We start from the raw sequence: 22,575 nt of genomic DNA on the forward strand, positions 1-22,575 counted from the left end.
GCTTGCACTGTTTTCAGGCAGCTCTTTTGCTTTCATGTTTTGGCCTTGGCCAGGGAATTCAGACAGACTTTTCAGTTATTTTCGACAAGAATGTATTCATTGATTGTTTTAAATAATAATAAATAGATTTTAAAATTACTGTACATTACTGCACTTTAAACGCCATGAGGTCAAGGACTCTAAAGTCTGGACATCATTGTATACCCTACATCTTGCACAAGGTTTAGAAAAAATGGCATGGACACCTATTTTTTGAATCAATAAATGAATACATAAAAGAATTCCAAACTCTAGTCCAAGGTTTTAGATTAATAATGTATTAAAATGCGTAAAATTTATAGACAAAACTCTTCTTATTTAGAAGTTTATTCTTTAGTTGGAGAGATAAAATATATGCACATAAAAGCTTAAGGAAAAATAATAAGGGTTTTGAAGTACTTACTATGTGAAAAATTTAGCATAAATCTTACATCCATTTATTTAACACATTTTATACGTTGCATTATTTATATATAGTGCTGATTGGTAGAATTCATATGTGAACGGAACTATAAAAATTTTGAGGATAAGCACTAGAAACACAGAATAAATAGAGTGTTAACATGCAAAACACAGAAATACTTAAATTGACTAGGTGAAAGAAAAGATTTCTGGTTCCATGTACACTGATTATTGAGGGATGAGTATGACATTATTATGCCAGAATCAATAAATATTTTAAATAGGGAGAAAACTATAATTATATATCTTTGTGTTCAACAGGAGTAGCAGTACTGATAAAGTAGAAGTTTGTTATACCTTTTTTATAGTCTTTTAAAGTTGTTTATAAATAAAATCTACTCTTAGTTAATTAATGGTTGATGTTCATTGAAGTGTTTTCAAATTTTTGACCTCTGAATTGCCTTGTACATATGGAGAAATAAAGCTTGCCTAGCATAATTTCTTGAGTGGAGAATGAATGATCTGGATAGATTTGTTGACAATATGTCTGTACTTATTTTATTAATTCTTTAATCTTCATGAAGAAAAATATAAGAGTCATATTCTAGTATTTTATACCATGGAAAAAATGTCTTATCCTTTTCCTAAGGAAAAATACATCATGACACAAAAGTAAAGTTAATTAAATTACTTACTTTATTAATTAACTGTCTATTATTTCTATGGGTTGAAGTAAATTTGATACTCAATGCTATTTAATCTAATTCTAAAAGCTTGAATGAGTAATGATTTTTTCATGTAAGGTTAGTTGAAATAAATTATCACTGATTTTCAGATTTAATATTAATTAGCTATTGCATATTCTTAATGGGAAATAAGTGTTTAAAAAGCCCTTTTTGGTTGCGAAAAGACCACGCCCACTGTAGACTTCTTAGAATACATCACATCTGGCCTCCTTTTTAGAGTGGGGAATTCAACTCATAAGTGGCTGGACATTGATTCTGAACATTTTGAACATTATTTGCCTGTCTTCACTCATACTGGTTGCTGTTCTTTTATAAGTAATCACCATGTTTAGCATGCACTTGAACTATTGTTACTTAGGGTGCTTGACTATTTACAAGTCTCACTAGGATTCTAGGTATTCATTAGTCTCGTGGTGTGTATTTGCTGATGGTCCTATTATCTTTTTGGTTCAGTTACACAGTACCATCCAAGATGCTGCAACACATTATACACAGGCTATGGGTTGTGGGAGCTACAGATTTCAGTTATTATTTAGGCTCAGAAACTTAGAATCTCTGCAAGGTTGGACATGATCCTTAGTCTTGTTTTAAGACCGTCTTGTTTTAAAAGTTAAACCCAAATTCTTAAAATATAGAATAGGGGTGCTAGTAGTGCTCACAGAATTGTAGTAAAGATCAGCTGGGAAAGAAGAGCCTATTAAACAGAGCCTGGTATTTAATAAGTATCAGCTGCCTTCAATTAGGAATCTGTGTTGTCATGATTAGAAGATTGCTGGTTTATTTTACAGATCTGTAAGTATAGCCAAAATATGTCAAAATAACCACCAGAAAGAATCATATACCGTCCCTTGAACATTTCATCCCTAGAATCTAGCCAGATTAGCATGTCTATACTGGCAATACTGTTAACACAGATTGTGCTCAAACCCCTCATTGACTTTTCAGCACCTGTAAATTACTGGAGATTTAGGAAGAAGTCTGGGGTTATGGCTTAGTTAAGCTGAGTGGCCAGAAAGTGTGAGATGCTGGATGCCTCCTCCAGTTCATTTCTCCAGCGGCCGCACCAGGCGTATCCATAGCTCCGCTCCCGGGAGCTCGTCTCCGGCGTGGGGTGTGTGCGCACCCCTGGCCGGGCGGAGCCTGGAGCCTGCTCATTAGCAGCGCGGGCAGCTCGTGCGCCCGCAGGAGGGAGGCGGAAGCACAGCCCTGAGCCGCCAGCAGGAGGAGGGAGCGCGGCGGCTGCAGGCAGGGGAGGGAGAGGAAAGAACGGAGGGACGGTTCCCGGACAGAGCGGGAGGAATCGGGGAGCGGCCAGTCCAGGGGGAGCTGCTCCGCTGCGCTGCGCTCGTTATTCACAGGACGCGGCGGCGCTTCCCGGGGCCGCTTCCCGGTCCCCTGGGTGGAGGCTGCCATCTAAACCTGACTCCAGGTGAGTTCCCCAAAGAGGCGAAGCGAGGGGTCTCGAACCAGAGACTTGGAACTGGCGAGGCTGCTCGGCTCCCCAAGCGCTGCTGCCTTGACATTTCCCGATTCACGGGAGGTTTTGGGGGCGGCTGCACAGGCTGGAGGGGCGGATGGGCGGTTGCGATCCTCAGCCGGCGTGGGGGCGTTCGGGAGGAATTAGCTTCAGTGAACGGGGTTTTAGGAGATGTCCGCAAGGCACGCGCTATGTACGCGTTTCTAGACGAGCTTTTGAGACAGAAATTTGGCTTCCCGGATGCCCGTTTTGGCCTTCTGTCCTTCCTTTTGCTTGCCTCATGCCCAATTTTCCAAGCCGAGGAAAGGACTGGAAGGGCGTGGAAGTAGGAGGTCTGGGCACAGCATTCGGCAGGGCAGCCCTGGTCTCCAAGTTTGGGGGTGGGGGGTGGGACTCTTTTCCTTTCAGCCTAATTTACCAGGGGAAAACCCGCAGAGCACCTTGAGGTGCCTTTGCTCCGCACCCTCCATAAGCTTATTAGAGGGAACTTGAGGCTCGCTAGACAACCTGTGACAGGTGACGGCAATTTAGCTTAAAAGCCATGTTGGTTCACTTCGTCTCCTCTTTATCCTTTGTTGCAAAATTGATACCTTTTTGGATTTCTTTAACAGCACAAAGTTTAAGTGGCCGGCTGACAGGAAATATTTCTTTTGAAAATGCTATGAGAAAAGTGATGAGTTAACGTTGAGAGAAAGGCAACTTTATTTTCTCGGAAGAACTTTGGGGAAAGAGATTGATAGGGAAATTCTGGGCATGAAATTATGGACATTTCCCACAGAACTTCCTTCATTTATTTATTTTTTTACATTTCCTTCATTTTTTTTTTAATCGTGTGTGTGTGTATCAGAGAGACAAAATTCGTTGGAGGTATTAGGACTTTATTTGGTTTAGAAGTTTCTTTCTTACTAATAGCACTAATTTGTGATCTTCATGATTATAAGAATTTACTAAGTGTTTTGCTTTTAGGTGTTTTGGGTCTGTTTTTTAAAAAAATTCAATACTTACTTTGTGGGCCTTGCTGAATACCTCTCAATAAAATCGGTGGGCATACAGTTAGTGACATGACCCCTGTGGATTTAATAGCAGGTAAGTATACAAATGATAAGTTTAGGAAATAAATGTCAGAATCAACATTTAGGTGTGAAATTGAAATATCTTTCAAATATTTACCAAACTCTCTTATAGGATCCAATGTCATTTTATGGTCAAGAGAGCTTAAAGGTTTCTCAGATTGAGATATATGTATCTACTTTGTTAATCCAAATGTAATGTTTTATTTTGTTCTTTAATGACTGTTTGAATTCAACAAATAAAACTTGCATATTTAATGTAAGGTTCTTTCACATATATTACTTCTCCAATTTTTAATATAAATTTAAGGAGAAAAGCAATATTCCATTTTGTAGATGAAGAGACTGTGTCACAGAAGTATTACTTTACCTAGATTTCTGTAATTATTATGTTATAAACTTAGAAATTACATATTATTCTGGAACATATAAAATATATGAATGTTATAAACCATAAGAATTCAGACCTATGCTATTTAACTTCAAGTTTAGTTCTTTACCCAAACAATTGCATGACTACATTGAGACTACTGAAGTAATTATATATGAACACGCTATACGAAAAAATACTTAAAACATTTCTTATTTTTGTCGTTTCTCTTTGATATAAAATATACTATAATTTAATGGAGTTATATTCCATATTTAGATGCTCCTAACTTCCAAATAACACCTAAACTCCTAAAAACTGACCTGTGTCCTTCTTAATAGAAGTGGCTTGACCGGGAGACCCAATTTTTACTAAGAATATTCTTGGGATAATTTATGTCTTATAATCAAGATAAAGACAGGCCACATTTAGTTGTATTTTTAAACCACTTAGTGTGAAGTTGCAACGCAGACATAACTTGCTTTCAGGCTACACTGCCAGCTTTGCAGTGAATAGTCTTTAAGATTCCGTGGAAACATTGGCAGATATAGCTAATGTCTATCTGATGTAGGATTTATGAGAAAAGGAGAGGTAGAAACTGAATGCTCTTATATTTCATATGTGACCACATTCATAAAACTTTATTGATAAGTACTTTGTTGTCTGACACGGGCTGATACAAATAGGCTTCTTCAAGAGTTGAGGAAGAAAACTAAATCCCTATAATACAGCCTTTTTCCTCCTTTTCTTTCTTAAGCGGTAATAGTTGATCCTAGCTTTTGTGTGTCTATGCATGCTCAATACAGTTAGGGGTATAAGGAGAAGTTAAGCAAGAATATTGAATGCTAGCTAGGAAAGTTTTTGGAGTCTCAAATACTTTGGAACGATTTTTCACATTATATACATAAAATTCCTAGTTACATTTGGGAACTAAGTATATTATACACAACTTTGCATCTGATTACAGGATTCCCTGTACATTTATAGCTCAGGTATTCTGGAAAGAGTCAAGATAATTAGTTTTATGGCTCTTGCCCGTGTGACCTGTTTCTTTCTGGTCCTGATATTAAAAGGATGACTTAAATTTTCTGGAATGTCAAAATTTTCTCTTCCCTTGGATCCTACAAAATACTTCAAGCAGTGTATGTGTGATACTCGCTGTCATTCCAACATTTCCAATCCTCCTGAGAATGCTAAACAATGCCCTAGATTTCTTCCTTTGTAATTCTTTCAGATAGAGGGTTAGCTGAGTTAGGAAGAAAGGAGAGAGGGAGAGAAGAAGAGAGATGACATTTTATCCCTCAGGAAAGAACAAGACCAATTGTATTCCTAATTTAGAAATATTATTCTACAAACATTCCTGAACAAGAGGGCTTTGCATATACATTAAAGCAGAATACCTAGTCAACTTCTAGTTATGCCATGTAGTGAAATGGAAGTAAGATGAGCAGGCCGAGATCATTTTTGTTGGAGAACTGAGACCACATGAAATAGGTAACAGAGTTACCCCAACTGGGGGGCAAGAGGACTTGAAAGTTTCCTCCATAAATTTGCAGTTAGTACAGGGCTGCTCCAGTGATCAGAGTCATGAATGCCCTAGAGTGTCTGTATAACCCTGTACACAGGCTGAGACAGCTCTAACGGCCCAGAAAAGCCTCTGGACAGAATCACTGCACCCTTGGACATTGTCCGACCGCATGTATGAGAATAGTGAGTGCTGAGGAGTTGTGGGTAGCTCGGTACAACTCTTGCTAAAGGAGTGTCATCAACATTCATTGCTGAAAGTGAATTTTTTCATTCACATATGTGATGCCTATTAGGTCATGATTTCTTGGATACCAATTTGTACAAGATATGAATTAATTTTTGAACATCCTTTCTTAAAAGTACCATGTTCATATAGTTGCTCATTTTAATATGAGTAGTTCAGATGGGACATAATAGAGTAAGGAAATGATTGAACATCCTAAGATCTAGTGTATATACCTTTGTTCATGATGAGATTCATCCCCTGTCCCCCTTTGTAGTGACACTGATGGCATAAGGAGTATTAGATGAAATTTAATGCAGAAAACAATGGGATATATGAATGGTAGATATGGTTGACAACCACCATTTTCATGAAGTTGTTTCAAAGCAAAGAAATTTGGGATAAATTCATTTTATTTGCTCCTGAAGGGTAATTAGGAATAAGTAGGAATTGTGAAGAGGCTGTAGTGTTGACATTAAGAGAAGTTTTTGATTCTTAAAATAGGATATATTACACAAGAGTGAACAAACAGAAGATACTGAACAAATATTCTGTCATAAGTAAGTGATGGATTATTCGGACTTGTTGAACTATGTTTTTAAATGTATTATTTAAATATTTAAATATTATTAAAACCTTAAATAATATTTAAACATTATAAAAGTTGTAGAAAATTATGTTTTCAATACAAATATACACTTATAAGCTATATTGTAGATATGGGAGTAAACAATGCAATTTTTTTTAACTGAGTGAAAAATTTAGTTTTTTAAAATTCCAAATGGAGCTAACAGCTTAGTGTGATACATATTTTGAATTTCAAAATTTGTAACCAAATAGGACAAATGTGTTGAACTGTACTTTTCTTGAAGAACCGTGATAAGAATGAGCGGTGAAAAAATTACAGCATACTTACCAGGGATCAAATACTTGCTTAGGGTTAATAAGAAAAATCTCAGCAAACGCTAGAAATGAGGTACACGATCTATCAGAGACCCATGATTAAAGTGGTATCTTGTTAGGTATATGAGCTTGAAAAGAAACGGCATAGCTTCACTTTACCCCAGTTGCTTCTTTTGTAAAACGGGGAGACTAAGAGTGTGGTAACTCAAAATCCTTTGTTAATGATTTTCTTCTTAGAATAGTGCCAGGTCCAATTAGGATTAGATTGCTATTTTTATTATTGATATTTGCCCTAGTTCTGCCTTTTATTGACTGTGTGAAATTGGTGAAGATCCCTTTCTGAAGCTTTGTTTCTTACCTACAAGCTGGGAATAGAATACTTGCTATGAAGAGTGGTTGTTAGTACATTAGAAAGGCTGGATATTTGTTGATATAAGGGGCTCAGCGCATGGTAGAAATTTGATAGCATTTTTTTCTTGCCCTCCCATGTATTACTGTGGAGACATCCCACATATTACGTCCAAGTTTTTATTTTCCCCTCAAATGCAATGTCAAGCACAAAACATTCCCATCTCCCAATTCTCTTCTGATGTTCTACAACCATTAAAGTATAGAAAACTAGAATGAGTGTTTTTATAACTTTTGCTGTACTTAAGCATGTGGAGAGAAGAGCGCTAGATCACAGGACACACTTTGATAGGAAAAGGGAAATATTTACACTGCAAACAACTTTCTCCTCATGCTTAACAGTTTTATGCTGTCATTCTGTCAGCACCAAGTGAGATTTTTCTATTTAAATAGTTTTCTATTTGTGGTATGATAATTCATGTATGGACTTCATGTAACTAACATAAATATAATGGATGGTTGAGAAGTGGTTTATTTTTACCAAGAGGAAAAAATGTGTACACGATTTTTTAAAATATTGCTTTGAAAATATTTAAAATTAATTTTGATTCAGTTGGTGGAAGATAGCGTCACAAATTCACTGCTAGTGGTATTCTTGAGAAGTAATGTTTGAATTTTCTAGGTATTGTCCCCAGACTGGCTTAAAAGAATTTAATTTTAGATGTAAATTTTCTGCTTAACATGGAAGATTTTCCCTGAAAATATTAGCTTCATCAGATACATAGTTGCTTAGGGGTAGCTGCATGGAATTATGGGAAGAGTGAAATAGAAAAAAATTTTCATGTCTAAGTTATACATACTGGTGTAATCATATTGATTGGATGATAATGATAATTACAGCAATAATGTGATTGAAAGGGTAAGCAAGTAACATATACTACAGTTACTAATATAATCCTGTGATTGAGTTTACCACTTCGTTTCTCTTTCCTGGAAACCCTTAAGTTTGTCACTATTGCACTTTATTTCCTTTGCTTATTGTAGTGGTGTATTAGTTGTATTACTGCTGCTATAACAAATTACGACACATTTACATAACTTAACACATATTTATTGTCTTGCAGTTTCAAAGGTCAGAAGTCCAAAATCACTTTAATATGGCTAAGTCAATGTGTCTGCAGTGTGGGTTCCTTCTGGAGGTGCTGAGGGGAGAATCCATTCTCTTGCATTTTCTGCTTCTGGTGGCACCTGTCTTCATTGTCTTTTCCCCATTCCTCCATTTTCAAGGTGCGTTGCTTTTATTTCTGTTTCTGTCTCCGCGCTGTCTCCTCCTTTAACTTTGAGTCCTTCTCTCCACTTCATCTAAGGACTCCTGTGATTACTTTGGACTCACGTGGATGATCTGGGATAATCACCTTGTCTCCAGATCCTTAAATGAATCGTATCTACAAGTCCTTTGGCTGTGTAAGGCAGCACATTCCCAGGGCCGGGAGATTAGGTGAAGAACATCTTTTGGGACTATTATGCAGCCTATCACAAGTGGTAATATCACTTTTATGCCTTGAGACCCTGAAATTAATGTACTTGCTTACGCATGGAAAAACAATGTATCTGTGGGGGTAACAGTTTATTTTTGAACCATTAGAAGGTATTGATGGGGAAGTTTTCATCTGACAACAGATACTGATAAATTAAATACCCTTAGATTTGTCAAAACTAGCTTTAGTAAAATATAAGTAAAAGTATTTGCACTGCTAGGGTCAAAAATATTAATTAAACCCATTATTTATCAAGGCCAAGTCCTGGATTAGTTAGGTTTAAATTAACCTAGAACATGATCTTCCATAGTGCTTAATTGTGAAGCTTAGTTCTTGTTGACAAAAGCTCATCCATATAAGAAAGCATCGAAAGGTTGGTGTTTTTTAACCTTTGCAGAATATAACTTTTCAAAGGGATGTTAGACAGTAGTTCCATCACAATTGATGCAGTTCACAGACATTCTTTGTGAATATTTTATCTCATGAGTTATATCTATGACACTAATCATAGACTTCTAGAAGAAATTTAGCAATGGTCATGTCAGCCTTTCAAATCTTTCTGTAACCTAGAAGAGGATCATTGCATAAGATAGATTCATTTTCCCCTTTATTCCATTGTTGCCAGAGAGAACTTGAAATGCCCTGTTCAAATTAATTTAATGCAAATGAATTCTTGCTGCCTCACAAGTAGTTTGTCCTTCATTTTTCTTAAAATTAGATTGAAAATGGATGTGACCTGCTTTACTGGTTGTTGTGCAGGAAGCGTTGTCCTTCCTGAAAGCTCCCTCAGTTGTCAAAATGAAGCCATTAAGAGTAAAGTAAATTATATTATCTGATCATAGTATCACAATTGACCTTAAAACAATAAATTTTATAATCAGTGCAAATTGCTGAATAGTGTTTGCAGTTGTAGAAATTTCAAAGGAAACCCTGGTTGAGATACAAAGCTGCTATAATCATTTTTAAAATATTTGTTTTTCTTTTACTTTGGAACAGTAGTGCAGTAAGTACTTTTGCCTTATTGTTCTCTCTGCCTTCCAGAAACCCTCATTCAAATATTCTAAGTTTTTAAGTCTTTTTCATTTCTTTTAATATTGTAACATTTAACAATGTCAAAGAAAGTATAATTTTTCTGGAAATCAAGCTAAAAATAAAGAGAAGCCGATGTAAATGAACATCAAATTAACAAGATTGATTAGGAAAAGTAATTTTTGAAAAGGGCCCAAAATCCCTTTGCACATAAATGCAAAAGAATTTAGTGAAAGAAGGTGAAACTGGAGTAAAGAACTCTACGGATGCGTAAGTAACTCTTAATAAGAATGAGTAACGTACATGCATATCTTTAGCTCCCAGTTTCAGAGATACAGTAGTTGTACAACAAATGGTCCTTTCCTGCTCTTAAGGAAGCCTCTCCTCCTCCAGCCATGCCATTCCTCAGAGCAAGCTCTTCCACTGAGTTTTCAGCAACCATAAGTAAGAAGGATGGTACGATAGGCTGCGTGTACATATGGCCCTCATTAGCAGGCCAACTGTTCCTTTTGCCCACCCACATCACTGGGGACATATGGCGTTACTTTGACTGTTGAAACAAGTGTGTGTGGACATATCTTGGTATGAGTAAAAGACTGTTGATTGTCTTTCTCTTGTCGCTCGTGCAACCGTCTCCTTGTGGAGATCGTATTATCCATAACACTAGATTTGAGGATGATAAATGACGTTGTTATTATTAACTGAATTTGCCTCTCTAGTTTGATCACAAAACCAGCGAATGTTTGCTTATGGAACATGTAAAGCTTATAGAAGACGGAAAGCTTACAGAAAGAAATGATGGCTTTTCTAAGCATAAGAGTCAGGTCTTTTTCAATCAAAAACTAACTCATTCAAAAATTCAAGAGTTCTGTAAAACCAGAACAGCAGAGGTTTCAGAAATGCTATTGAGATCATTTATTATAAAATAGCCATTAATGAAATGTAATAGTGAGTCTGTTGTTGTGACTATGTGGAGAAATGAATGAGAAAATATAAGATAGGCTGGAATGAAGAGAGTCATCGGATCCCAGCATAATTCATTTTGTATAGTTCACAGTATTGTAACTTTAAAAAATTATGAATTTTTTCAGTACTGTGAATTCTGAATTTGCAATATGAGGCTTTTCAATCCTTGCAACAAGTGTGTATTTTTCAGTGGTTCTAGAATTATCGGGGCTTTCGAGCTGCTTCTGATAAGAAGGCAAGGCTAGAGGACTTGTGTTGAGGTGGCATTTGCACAGGACTTTAGATAACATACATCGATGATGTAGAGAGAAGAGCGGGTGATGTTGCTGTGGATTATAGGGGAAAGGCACCTTTTGCTCCCTCTGCTGACCTCTTTGTGTATTCAGCTGTGTAGCATATTTCTTGTATAATTACATAGTAATTTCACACACTACATTAAGAAAATCTGAACAATTTTTACTAAACTCATGTTTTCTAAATATTAAGTAAATAAAACCAATATTTGGCTAGGTAACATTTATAAAAACAGGATTTCTAGATAGATGATGATAAATTTTCATCTATATCTATAGAGCTGGTAAATTTTCAAAACCCTTTGAATATCACTTGTACTACAAAGTCTCGTTTCAGTTTCAGTGCCATGGCACATTGATTAATCACCACTAAAGCGGTACATGAAATATTTGGCAATATAGGTATTTGGTAATGGTGATTGATGCACAGAATACGGCACCATTATTATGCACTGGCCTTGAGAACTTTAGTTTTCATCTTCGATCACCTGATAGAGAACAAACTAACAGCTTTTTTCTTTCACCTTGCTGGAGAATAAACTAACAACTTCAAATTATCTGATCCATCCAAAAACTTATTTCCGTGAAACTCACTGATTTATTTATTATTTCGTGGGGATCACTATTATTTGCTGTAGTAAAATATCAAATGATCGATGTTTTATACCAACATGGCAGCTCACATGGTAGGCAACAGAATGAAAACAAACAGGTTTACTACCAAGAATTATACTATATTGCTTTTATTGACAGAAAAAGCATACAGATAATTTTATTCAGAGATTTTATGTGAATTATTTTGATAAGTGTACACATATATTTATAACTGACCTTTCTTTGTCAAGTGTGTGCCCACACACGTATTCATACTAAATCAATCTTAGAGATCTTATCCAAAGATTGAATTTCTTAAAGTGACTGTTCCAAATATGTATAATTTATGGCAAAAAAGTCACAAAATGGCAATACAAGGAGGCATAAAACTGAAGATAAAGGGGGAGATGATGGTTAAAAACACCTGTAAATGAATAATTGATTTTGATTTAAATTCTTTTTAGTTCTTAGCTGATGAAATGAATATAAATGAAATTATTATGCAAAACACCTCTATTTGTTGTATATGCATGTACATATATGTGTTACAAATACAAAACTGATAGGATATTATTTAACATATATTCACACTCATAATGTGCATATATGTACAAAATGAAAATGAGTGCTTGTTTTATATGTATGTATACACACACATACACATATTGCATACTTTCATTTTTTAAAATTTTACTTTAAGTTCTGGGATACATGTGCTGAACATGCAGGTTTGTTACATAGGTATACTTGTGCCATGGTAATTTGCTGCACCCATCAACCCGTCATCTAGGTTTTAAGCTCCACATGCATTAGCTATTTGTCCTAATGCTCTCCCTCCCCTTTCCCCACACCCACCTACAGACCCCAGTGTGTGATGTTCCTCTCCCTGTGTCAACATGTTCTCATTGTTCAGCACCCACTTATGAGTGAGAACATGCAGTGTTTGGTTTTCTGTTCCTGTGTTAGTTTGCTGAGGATGATGGTTTCCAGCTTCATCCATATCCCCGCAAAGGACGTGAACTCATCCTTTTTTATGGCTGTGTAGTATTCCATGGTGAATATGTGCCACATTTTCTTCATCCAGTCTATCATTGATGGGCATTATGTTGGTTCCAAGTCTTTGCTATTGTAAATAGTCCCATGATAAACATATATGTACATGTGTCTTTAGAGTAGAATGATGTATAATCCTTTGGTATATACCCAGTAATGGGATTGCTGGGTCAAATGGTATTTCTGGTTTTATATCCTTGAGGAATCACCACATTGTATTCCACAATGGTTGAACTATTTTACAAGCCCACCAACAGTGTAAAAGTGTTCCTATTTCTCTGCATCTTCTCCAGCATCTGCTGTTTCCAGAATTTTTAATGATCACCATTCTAACTGGTGTGAGATGGTATGTCATTGTGGTTTTGATTTGCATTTGTCTAATGAACAGTGATAATGAGCTTTTTTCATATGTTTATTGGCCATATACATATCTTCTTTTGAGGAGTGTCTGTTCATATCCTTTGCCCACTTTTTGATGGGGTTGTTTGTTTTTTTTTTCTTGTAAATTTGTTTAAGTTCCTTCTAGATTCTGGATATTAGACCTTTGTCAGATGGATAGATTGCAAAAATTTTCTCATATTTTGTAGGTTGCCTGTTCACTCTTGTGATAGTTTATTTTACTGAGCAGAAGCTCTTTAGTTTGATTAGATTCCATCTGTCAATTTTGGCTGTTGTTTCAAGTGCTGTTGGTGATTTAGTCATGAAGTCTTTGCCCACACCTATGTCCTGAATCATATTGCCTAGGTTTTCTTCTAGGGTTTTTATAGTTTTAGGTTTTACATTTATGTTTTTAATCCACCTTGAGTTAATTCTTTTATAAGGTATAATGAAGGGGTCTAGTTTCTCTTTTCTGCATATGGCTACCCAGTTTTCCCAGCGCCATTAATTACATAGGGAATCCTTTCCCCATTGCTTGCTTTTGTCAGGTTTGTTGAAGATCAGATTGTTGTAGATGTGTGGTGTTATTTCTGAGGCCTCTATTCTGTTTCATTGGTCTATATATCTGTTTTGGTATTAGCACCATGCTGTTTTGGTTACTTTAGCTTTGTAATATAGTTTGAAGTCAGGCAGCGTCATGCCTCCAGCTTTGTTCTTTTTGCTTAGGTTAGCCTTGGCTCCACAGGCTCTTTTTTGCTTCCATATGAAATTTAACATAGTTTTTTTCTAGTTCTGTGAAGAAAGTCAATGGTAGCTTGATGGGAATAGCATTGAATCTATAAATTACTTTGGGCAATATGGCCATTTTCATGATATTGAGTCTTCCTATCCATGAGGATGGAGTGTTTCTCTATATGTTTGTGTCCTGTCATTTCCTTGAGCTCTGGTTTGTAGTTTTCTTTGAAGAGGTCCTTCACATCCCTTGTAGGTTGTATTCCTAGGTATTTTGTTTTCTTTATAGCAATTGTGAATGGGAGTTTACTAATGATTTGGCTCTCTGCTTGTCTGTTATTGGTATATAAGAATGGTTGTGATTTTTGCACATTAATTTTATATCCTGAGACTTTGCCAAAGTTGCTTATCAGGTTAAGGAATTTTTGGGCTGAGGTGGTGGCGTTTTGTAAATATACAATCATGTCATCTGCAGACAGAGACAATTTGATTTCCTCTCTTCCTATTTGCATGCTTTTATTTCTTTCTCTTACTCGATTGCCCTGGCCAGAACTTCCAATACTATGTTGATAAGAGTGGGGAGAGAGGGCATCCTACTCTTGGGCCAGTTTTCAAAGGTAATGCTTCCAGCTTTTGGCCATTTAGCATGATATTAGCTATGCATTTGTCATAAATAGCTCTTATTTTTGTGAGATATGTTCCATCAATACCTAGTTTATTGAGAGTTTTTAGTATGAGAGGTGTTGAATTTTATTGAAGGCCTTTTCTGCATCTATTGAGATAATCATGTGGTTTTTGTCATTGGTTCTGTTTATGTGATGGATTATGTTTATTGATTTGCATATGTTGAACCAGCCTTTCATGCCAGGCATGAAGCCAACTTGATCGTGGTGGATAAGTTTTTGATGTGCTGCTGGATTCTCTTGCCAGTATTTTATTCAGGATTTTCGCATCGATGTTCATCAGTGATATTGGCCTGAAATTTTCTTTTTCTATTGGGTCTCCGCCAGGTTTTGGAATCAGAGTGATGCTGGCCTCATAAAATGATTTAGGGAGGAGTCTTTCTTTTTCTATTGTTCAGAATAGTTTCAGAAGGAATGGTACCAGCTCCTCTTTGTACCTCTGGTAGAACTCGGCTGTGAAGACATCTGGTCCTGGGCTTTTTTTGGTTGGTAGGCTAGTAATTACTGAGTCAATTTCAGAACTTGTTATTGGTCTATTCAGGGATTTGACTTCTTCCTGCTTTAGTCTTGGGAGGGTGTATGTGTCCAGGACTTTATCCATTTCTTCTAGATTTTCTAGTTTATTTGTGTAGAGGTGTTTACAGTATTCTCTAATAATAGTTTGTATTTCTGTGGGATCAGTGGTGATATCCCCTTTATCGTTTTTTAATGTGTCTATTTGATCTTTCTCTCTTTTCTTCCTTGTTAGTCTGGCTACCGGTCTATCTATTTTGTTAATCTTTTCAAAAAACCCACTCCTAGATTCATTGATTTTTTTTTTGAAGGTTTTTTTGTGTTTCTCTCCCATTCGGTTCTGCTGTGATCTTAGTTATTTCTTGTTTTATACTAGGTTTTTAATGTGTTTTCCATTGCTTCTTTTGATTGTGATGTTAGGGTGTCTATTTTAGATCTTTCCCACTTTCTAATGTGGACATTTAATGCTGTAAATTTCCCTCTAAACACTGTTTTAACTGTATCCCAGAAATTCTGATATGTTGTGTCTTTGTTCTCATTGGTTTCAAAGAACTTATTTATTTCTGCCTTAATTTTGCTATTTACCCAGTAGTCATTCATAAGCAGGTTGTTCAGTTTCCATGTAGTTGTGCAGTTTTGAGTGAGCTTCTTAATTCTGAGTTCTAATTTGATTACACTGTGGTGTGAGAGATTGTTTGTTATGATTTTCATTCTTTTGCATTTGCTGAGGAGTGTTTTACTTCCAATTATGTGGTTGATTTTAGAATAAGTGCTATGTGGTGCTGAGAAGAATGTATATTCTGTTGATTTGGGGTGGAGAGTTCTGTAGGTATCTATTAGGTCCACTTGGACCAGAGCTGAGTTCAAGTCTGAATATCCTTGTTAATTTCCTTTCTTGTTGATCTGTCTAATATTGATAGTGGGTTGTTAAAGTTTCCCACTATTATTGTGTGGGAGTCTAAGTCTCCTTGTAGGTCTCTAGGAACTCGTTTTATGAATCCTGGTGCTCCTGTATTTGGCATATATATATATTTAGGATACTTAGCTCTTCTTGTTGCATTGATCCCTTTACTACTATGTAATGCCCTTCTTTGTCCTTTTTTATCCTTGTTGGTTTAAAGTCTGTTTTATTAGAGACTAGGATTGCAACTCCTGCTTTTTTTTTCTTTCTTTCCATTTGCTTGGTAAATATTCCTCCATCCCTTTATTTTGAGCCTATGTGTGACCTTGCAAGTGAGATGTGTCTCCTGAATACAGCACACCTGTGGGTATTGACTCTTTATCCAATTTGCCAGTGTATGTCTTTTAATTGGGGCATTTAGCTCATTTATATTTACCGTTAATATTGTTATGTGTGAATTTGGTCCTGTCATCATGATGTTAGCTGGTTATTCTGCACATTAGTTGAAGCAGTTTCTTCCTAGTTTCATTGGTTTATATATTTTGGTGTGTTTTTGCAGAGGCTGGTACTGGTTTTTCCTTTCCAGGTTTAGTGCTTCCTTTAGGAGCTCTTGGAAGGCAGGTCTGATGGTGACTAAATCTGTCAGCATCTGCTTGTCTGTAAAGGATTTTATTTCTCATTCACTTATGAAGCTTAGTTTGGCTGGTTATGAAATTCCATATGTACATCATGGAAACGAGTGCATGTGATACACACACACACACACGCACACACATTGCATACTTTCATTTTTGTGTCCATTTCTTTTCTGATTTTATCAGCAGCCAACTAAAGAAAATAGAAAAAAAAATTGGTAATTCGATCTTTCATGTTCTGCATCTTCCAGCTTCACAACTTATAGTTTTCTATTTTTATTGTTATTGTGATCAGAATGAAAATGTATACAATAGAATCAGAATCAGGTCAGAATCAACAAAAATACTATAATGTTTGTACATGCTTTCGATGCAGTTTGTCTCTGCAAAGGGTGTGTGTGTTTCTATGCACATGTGCATGTACACAAGTGTGTAAATAAGTGTTTTATTCATGATGGAGAAAGGCTGGTCAAAATGATTCTGAATGAGATAGCACCACTACAGCAGATAATTAGGTCTCTATCAATAAAACAAGTCATTAAACATGTTTCTAAGCATCTACTCAGTATCTGGCACAATGTTAAATAGTGTAAATATAATCATTAGCAAAATTCAGCTTCTACCCTCAATGGTATATGTGTAGAACAAATTGGTAAAGCTGGAGTACATTTCAGGACCAAAAACAGTTTCTGTGTAGTTCCCACTTCATCAAGACCATGTTGTATACCTCTCATACACTTAAGCCATAGGGAAGCAATTATTCCATCCATCCTTTTACAGGGTAGTGGTGGGGAAGAAGAGCTGACTGTCATGCTTGAATTCACATAATTTCATAATTAAATAATTTCATGTTACATAATCTCGATAAACCTAAAATCCAATATATGATAAAGATAGTGTTTCAAATCAGTGGATAAGTGATAAACAGTTCATAAAATGGTGTTCAGATAATTGGCTATATGTATTTTATAGTTGCACAAAGGTATAATATGTCATTAATAAATATTAATTCCATAGTGGATGTCAAATACACTTTTCCAAAATATAAAGAAAAAATACCATAGACAAATATCACTTGCAACATTACGGTTAAAATTAAATATCCAAACATAGCCCTAACCAATAACAGAAAATTTAAAAAAAAATTTATGGATTGGAATTTGTTAAAATATAAAACTTTTCTTTTTCAGAGGATACAATGAATATGTGTAAAAAGCAAATATCAAATCAGCAACAAGTGCTTGCAGTTCACTTGACATATTTAAAATATGAGTAGTTCCAACAAATCATAAATAAATGATTAGTAGTCCAATAAAAAAAGACAAAGTACATTGACAGGAAACTGTATGAAACTCATGAACACTAAATGTCTTAGATTCTCTATTGTTAAACAAAATGCAAAAACAATAGAGAACATTATGAATATGGAGTTAATATTTAACAAAATTATTTTATCCATGTTATAAGTAAATATTTACATCCAAAAACCCTTGTTTTCTCTGAAAGTTGTCACTTATGAGTCTATTTTGAAAATGTTTAAAGAATAGTAATTAATTAACTTTAATAAATAGGTACTCCTATTGAGGGAAAACAGACATTTCCATAATTTTTCTTCTGTTTCTAATCTAGTAGATGGTAGGAAAATAATGACAATTGCATATTCATACCTGGAGAATATGCATTCCATTTCTTTTAAACTTTTGCATTCTCAAAACTATATTGATACCTCAAAGCATACCCTTTGCTGTTGAAAACAGCCTTTCAAGTATAAAGACAAACACATCACTTTCCTTAAATCTTATATAAGGCAAGGGCCTAGATTCCTATCAGAAAATGTATTTCAAGAATGCTTTTTTAGTAGTTCCTGTGGCCTTATCTTATAGAGGAAGGTTTTTTTTTAAACATACACACAGTATTTGATGCACATTTTTATTGGAAAGAGCTTTTATTTCCTTAAATGTTTTGTTGTCTAAGTGTGAAAAGTATCCTGCAGTGGAATTTAGTGGCACAGATGCTTATTGTGATAGATGAGATGAACTTGCTTCCCTAAGCATGCATGGTCATGAAATGCATCTGGCTTCTGTACGTAAAAGTCAGTTATGTTCCCAAATGTGTCTCTGCATTTACACAGACGTTTAGGGGCAGACACCCTACTGTTCCCTCAAAAGGCGGCTCTGCTTAATTATGAAGTTCAAGTTAGACCAGAAGTTGGAAAATACTAAATTCCACATTGCAGACAGAGCCTGAGCAGGTGATGTCACCACTGCATTCTAAGGTGGCAAGTCCTCAGAGAAGTCACTTATCACCTTACCATGGAGAAAAATAACCGTGTCCAGAACACAAGAGGATGCTTTTAGGTAGCGTACAATCAAGTGTGCAAACCTGTGCAATACATACCAGATGAAATCCAGTTCAGAGGCTCAGGAAAACAAACAAATGAGGATATGCTTTAAAAAATAGGACTTAATATAAACAGTCGTGAGAGTAAAACTATTGCTAAGCACATAGGAAACATAAACCAGGCTTTCAGGAAGGAGTTTGGCACATGTGTGCACTGGTAGGAGGTGTAATGTGCAGAAATCCGGCCTTTTGTGGCATAGCAACTAAAGTTCCTTTTCTATTGTCCAGACAACCTTAAATATTCCTTTATGCAGTACTATTTTAAAAAGGCCATCTACTGTGCACAATGTGTTAGCATCAAGGACATGAAATTTATCTGGAATATACCAAAACTTTAATCAATAGACTAGGACCAAAGCTTTTAAAAACAGGTTTTCGTAGATAAATCATTATAAGTTATTATTTCCTCGCCATAGGTAAGGCATGATAGATAACTTTACTTTTTCTCAGTCACTTAGTGTGTAGGTAGAATAATGACCCTTAGCAGGATGACCTTTTGAATGTGTTGTTAGGCAGCATGGAAGCATTATGGTTAGAGGTGGAATTAAGATTGCTAATCACCTCACCTTAAACTGGAGCGATTATCCTGAATTATCTAGGTGGGCCCACTGTAGTCACAAAGAACCTTCAGACAGGAAGGCGGAGAGACCAGAGTGAGCAGAAGAGCTTGGGGAAACTGGAGCCGAGGCTGAAGTGATGTGCTGTGTCCAAGATGTGCAGAGGCCAAGAGCTCAGGGATACATGTGACCCCTCAAACCTGGTGAATTCTCTCCTGGAATCTCTAGACAAAATATACACTTGATGATACCTTGATTTTAGCACACTAAGACCCATTTTGGACTTCTGACCCCCAGAAGTATAAAGAAAAAAAATGTGTTGTTTTAAGCCTCTGAGTTTATGTTAATTTACTGTAACAGCAGTAAGAAACTAACACAGTAAGACGGCTTTTATTTTTATGTGATGTATAGAATTAAATTGGATATGCTAGGAAATATTGGAAATTTATTGATTTATTTTTTTGTCTGAGCTGGAGTCTGGCTCTGTCGCCCAGGCTGGAGTGCAGTGGCGCGATCTCGGCTCACTGCATGCTCTGCCTCCCGGGTTCCCGCCATTCTCCTGCCTCAGCCTCCCGAGTAGCTGGGACTACAGGCGCCGCCACCACGCCGGCTAATTTTCTGTATTTTTAGTAGAGACGGGGTTTCACCGTGGTCTCGATCTCCTGACCTCGTGATCCGCCCGCCTCGGCCTCCCAAAGTGCTGGGATTACAAGTGTGAGCCACCGCGCCCGGCCAGGAATTTATTTTCTTAATATAGTTCTTCATATTAGAATAATGAGAACCATCGAGTAATGAAGTGTTCTATTTTGTGAAGGATGATTATATAAACAGTACGAAGGTTAAAAACCGGGCGGGACCGGCTGGGCACAATGGCTCGTTCATGTAATCCCAGCACTTTGGGAGGCCGGGGCAGGTGGATCTCTTGAGCCCAGGATTCTCAGATCAGCCTGGGCAACATGTGAAACCCCATCTCCACAAAAATACAAAAACCAGGCAGACGTGGTGGCGGCGCCTGTGGTCCCAGCCACTCAGGAGGCTGCGGTGGAAGGATCGGAGCCCGGCAGGTGCAGGCTGCGGTGGACCGTGATTATGCCACTGCGCTCCAGTCTGGGTGACAGAGTGAGACCTTGTCTCCATTAAATAAATAGATAAATAAATATATATATAAGTAAAAGAGGAGGGTGTCTTTTGAAGGCTATTAAAGTCGTCTAAGTGTCCTCTGATTATATGAGGCTGGAATGGTGCATGGAATGTTGTGTTGAATAACCTGATTCAGTCTCTGAAACTATAGAAGCAATAGTAATTTTAGCCTGAGAGTGCTATAATCTGGGATAATTTGGTCCAATACTTCCAGAGAGGGTTGAAGTTTTGAGATAGCTGGAGTTATTTCAGTTGAAGACCTGAATATGAGGCAACTGGATACTCAATTACAATTCAATTTCTACTCTTTATATAAGGTAGAAATGGGTAACATGTGGGACACTGTGTTAAAAGTAATGCAGCCATAGTGTAGTGGTAGAAGCAGATGAAAAGTACTATCATAGTCGTATAGATGAGGTACTGGAAAGAAGCAGAGTTGAAAAATTGGAGATAAATGTCAGTTTTCCAGAGCCATGGGATGAAAACCAAACAGGATTACAACAGATTCAATTCACTCAAGATGTCTAACTTGGTAATAGGTCAGAAAACTCAATTTGTCGTATTTTCTTAAAAGTACACAAAAATGTTCCTTTTGATAAAACACGTGTAGTGCACCTTCGGATTTGATTTTTCTTTATGTTCTGTAAACTGCTCACAGTAAAACAGAAAAAAAGTCTGACAAATATGATGGTCCTTAAATATTGTAGGAGTATGATGCTTCTCCAAAGAATAGAGGTTTTCCTAGGAAGGCCCTAAGCAAGGAATCAAGTTTCCTTTTGCAAGAAATAAAATTCTCAAAAGTTCCCTGCACCTTGGAAAGGCTCTGGTTGAAATTAATAGCACAACGTTATTTATTTAAATTTTAACTTTTAAGTTCAGGGGTACAAGTGTATGTTTGTTACAGAGGTAAGCTTATGCCATGGGATTGGTTGTACAGTTTATTTCATCACCCAGATATTAAGCCTAATATCCATTAGTTGTTTTTCCTGATCCTCATAGCAAATATTACCCCCATAAAGTTTTATGGTTACTTTTTTCTTATCTTCTGATTAATGCCATTAGATTCACCAATTGAAATTATTTTTCAGTAGTTTAATTCCCTCTAGAAGGTTTAAAAAATGTTTCCGAATTTCCTAAGTCTTCTTTCTTTGTTAGTCTTCTAAAAAGCTATATTCAATAGAATTCATGTGCTTAGGTACAGTTTCACTAAAAGCGTATCTTCAACATTTGATCTGTTTAAAAGTTCTTAAGGTGTTAAGGAACATTAGGTATCAGAGTTTATGGCATTTGATTAATCTGAATAAATCTTGGCATCAAATTGAATTCAGCAAAAGTAACAGTGATAAATCAGAGAGCAATATTTGAAATGTCTCCAGGAAACATTTTAAAACAATTTTTAAGTTCACTAATTTGAGTCATTACACTTGGCCCTAATATGGTAGATTTTAAGTGAAGCTCAGTCGAACCTGGCAGATATCATATACAAACTTTTAATAGTCCTAACAATTCCTGTACCTCATTTGGATAAAGATTATTTCCAGAGCATCAGTGCTTTGACCAGAAAGGCATTTATTATTCTGTAACACTTTTCTTGAGAAATTAGCATGATTCATCATTTGAGTACGCTCTCTCAGATAAGATTCTAATATTTGGGTGTGAATAAAACTTCAGGGCATTGAAAACAGCTGGAAGATAGACAATAGGGTGATCATCCTCTCTTGTCATTCTCTATCAAGGTCCTCTTTAATTATTGGCCTAAACAGCTATAACTTTATGGTGAAAACAAACCGCTCGGATATAGCGTTAAAGGTTGAAATAATGAATTATACATAAATCGATTTAGTTCAGTTATATTCTGTTGAATTGGGAGAACATCGAATTTTTAAATTTCTCTGCATTTCTTGAAGTTAGGAATAAAAGCTGGGGTGGGGTCTCCTGAAATAATGAGGTCTAGAATAATTTCTGTTAAATTTACTTTTTAGTAGGATAAGTCTACTAAAATCAATATGAATGGAACCTTCAATGTACCACTGAAGATAATTAATCTTTGAGAGGTTA

The sequence above is a fragment of the Symphalangus syndactylus genome, chromosome X (assembly GCF_028878055.3).
Source record: "Symphalangus syndactylus isolate Jambi chromosome X, NHGRI_mSymSyn1-v2.1_pri, whole genome shotgun sequence".
Lineage (NCBI taxonomy): Eukaryota > Metazoa > Chordata > Mammalia > Primates > Hylobatidae > Symphalangus > Symphalangus syndactylus.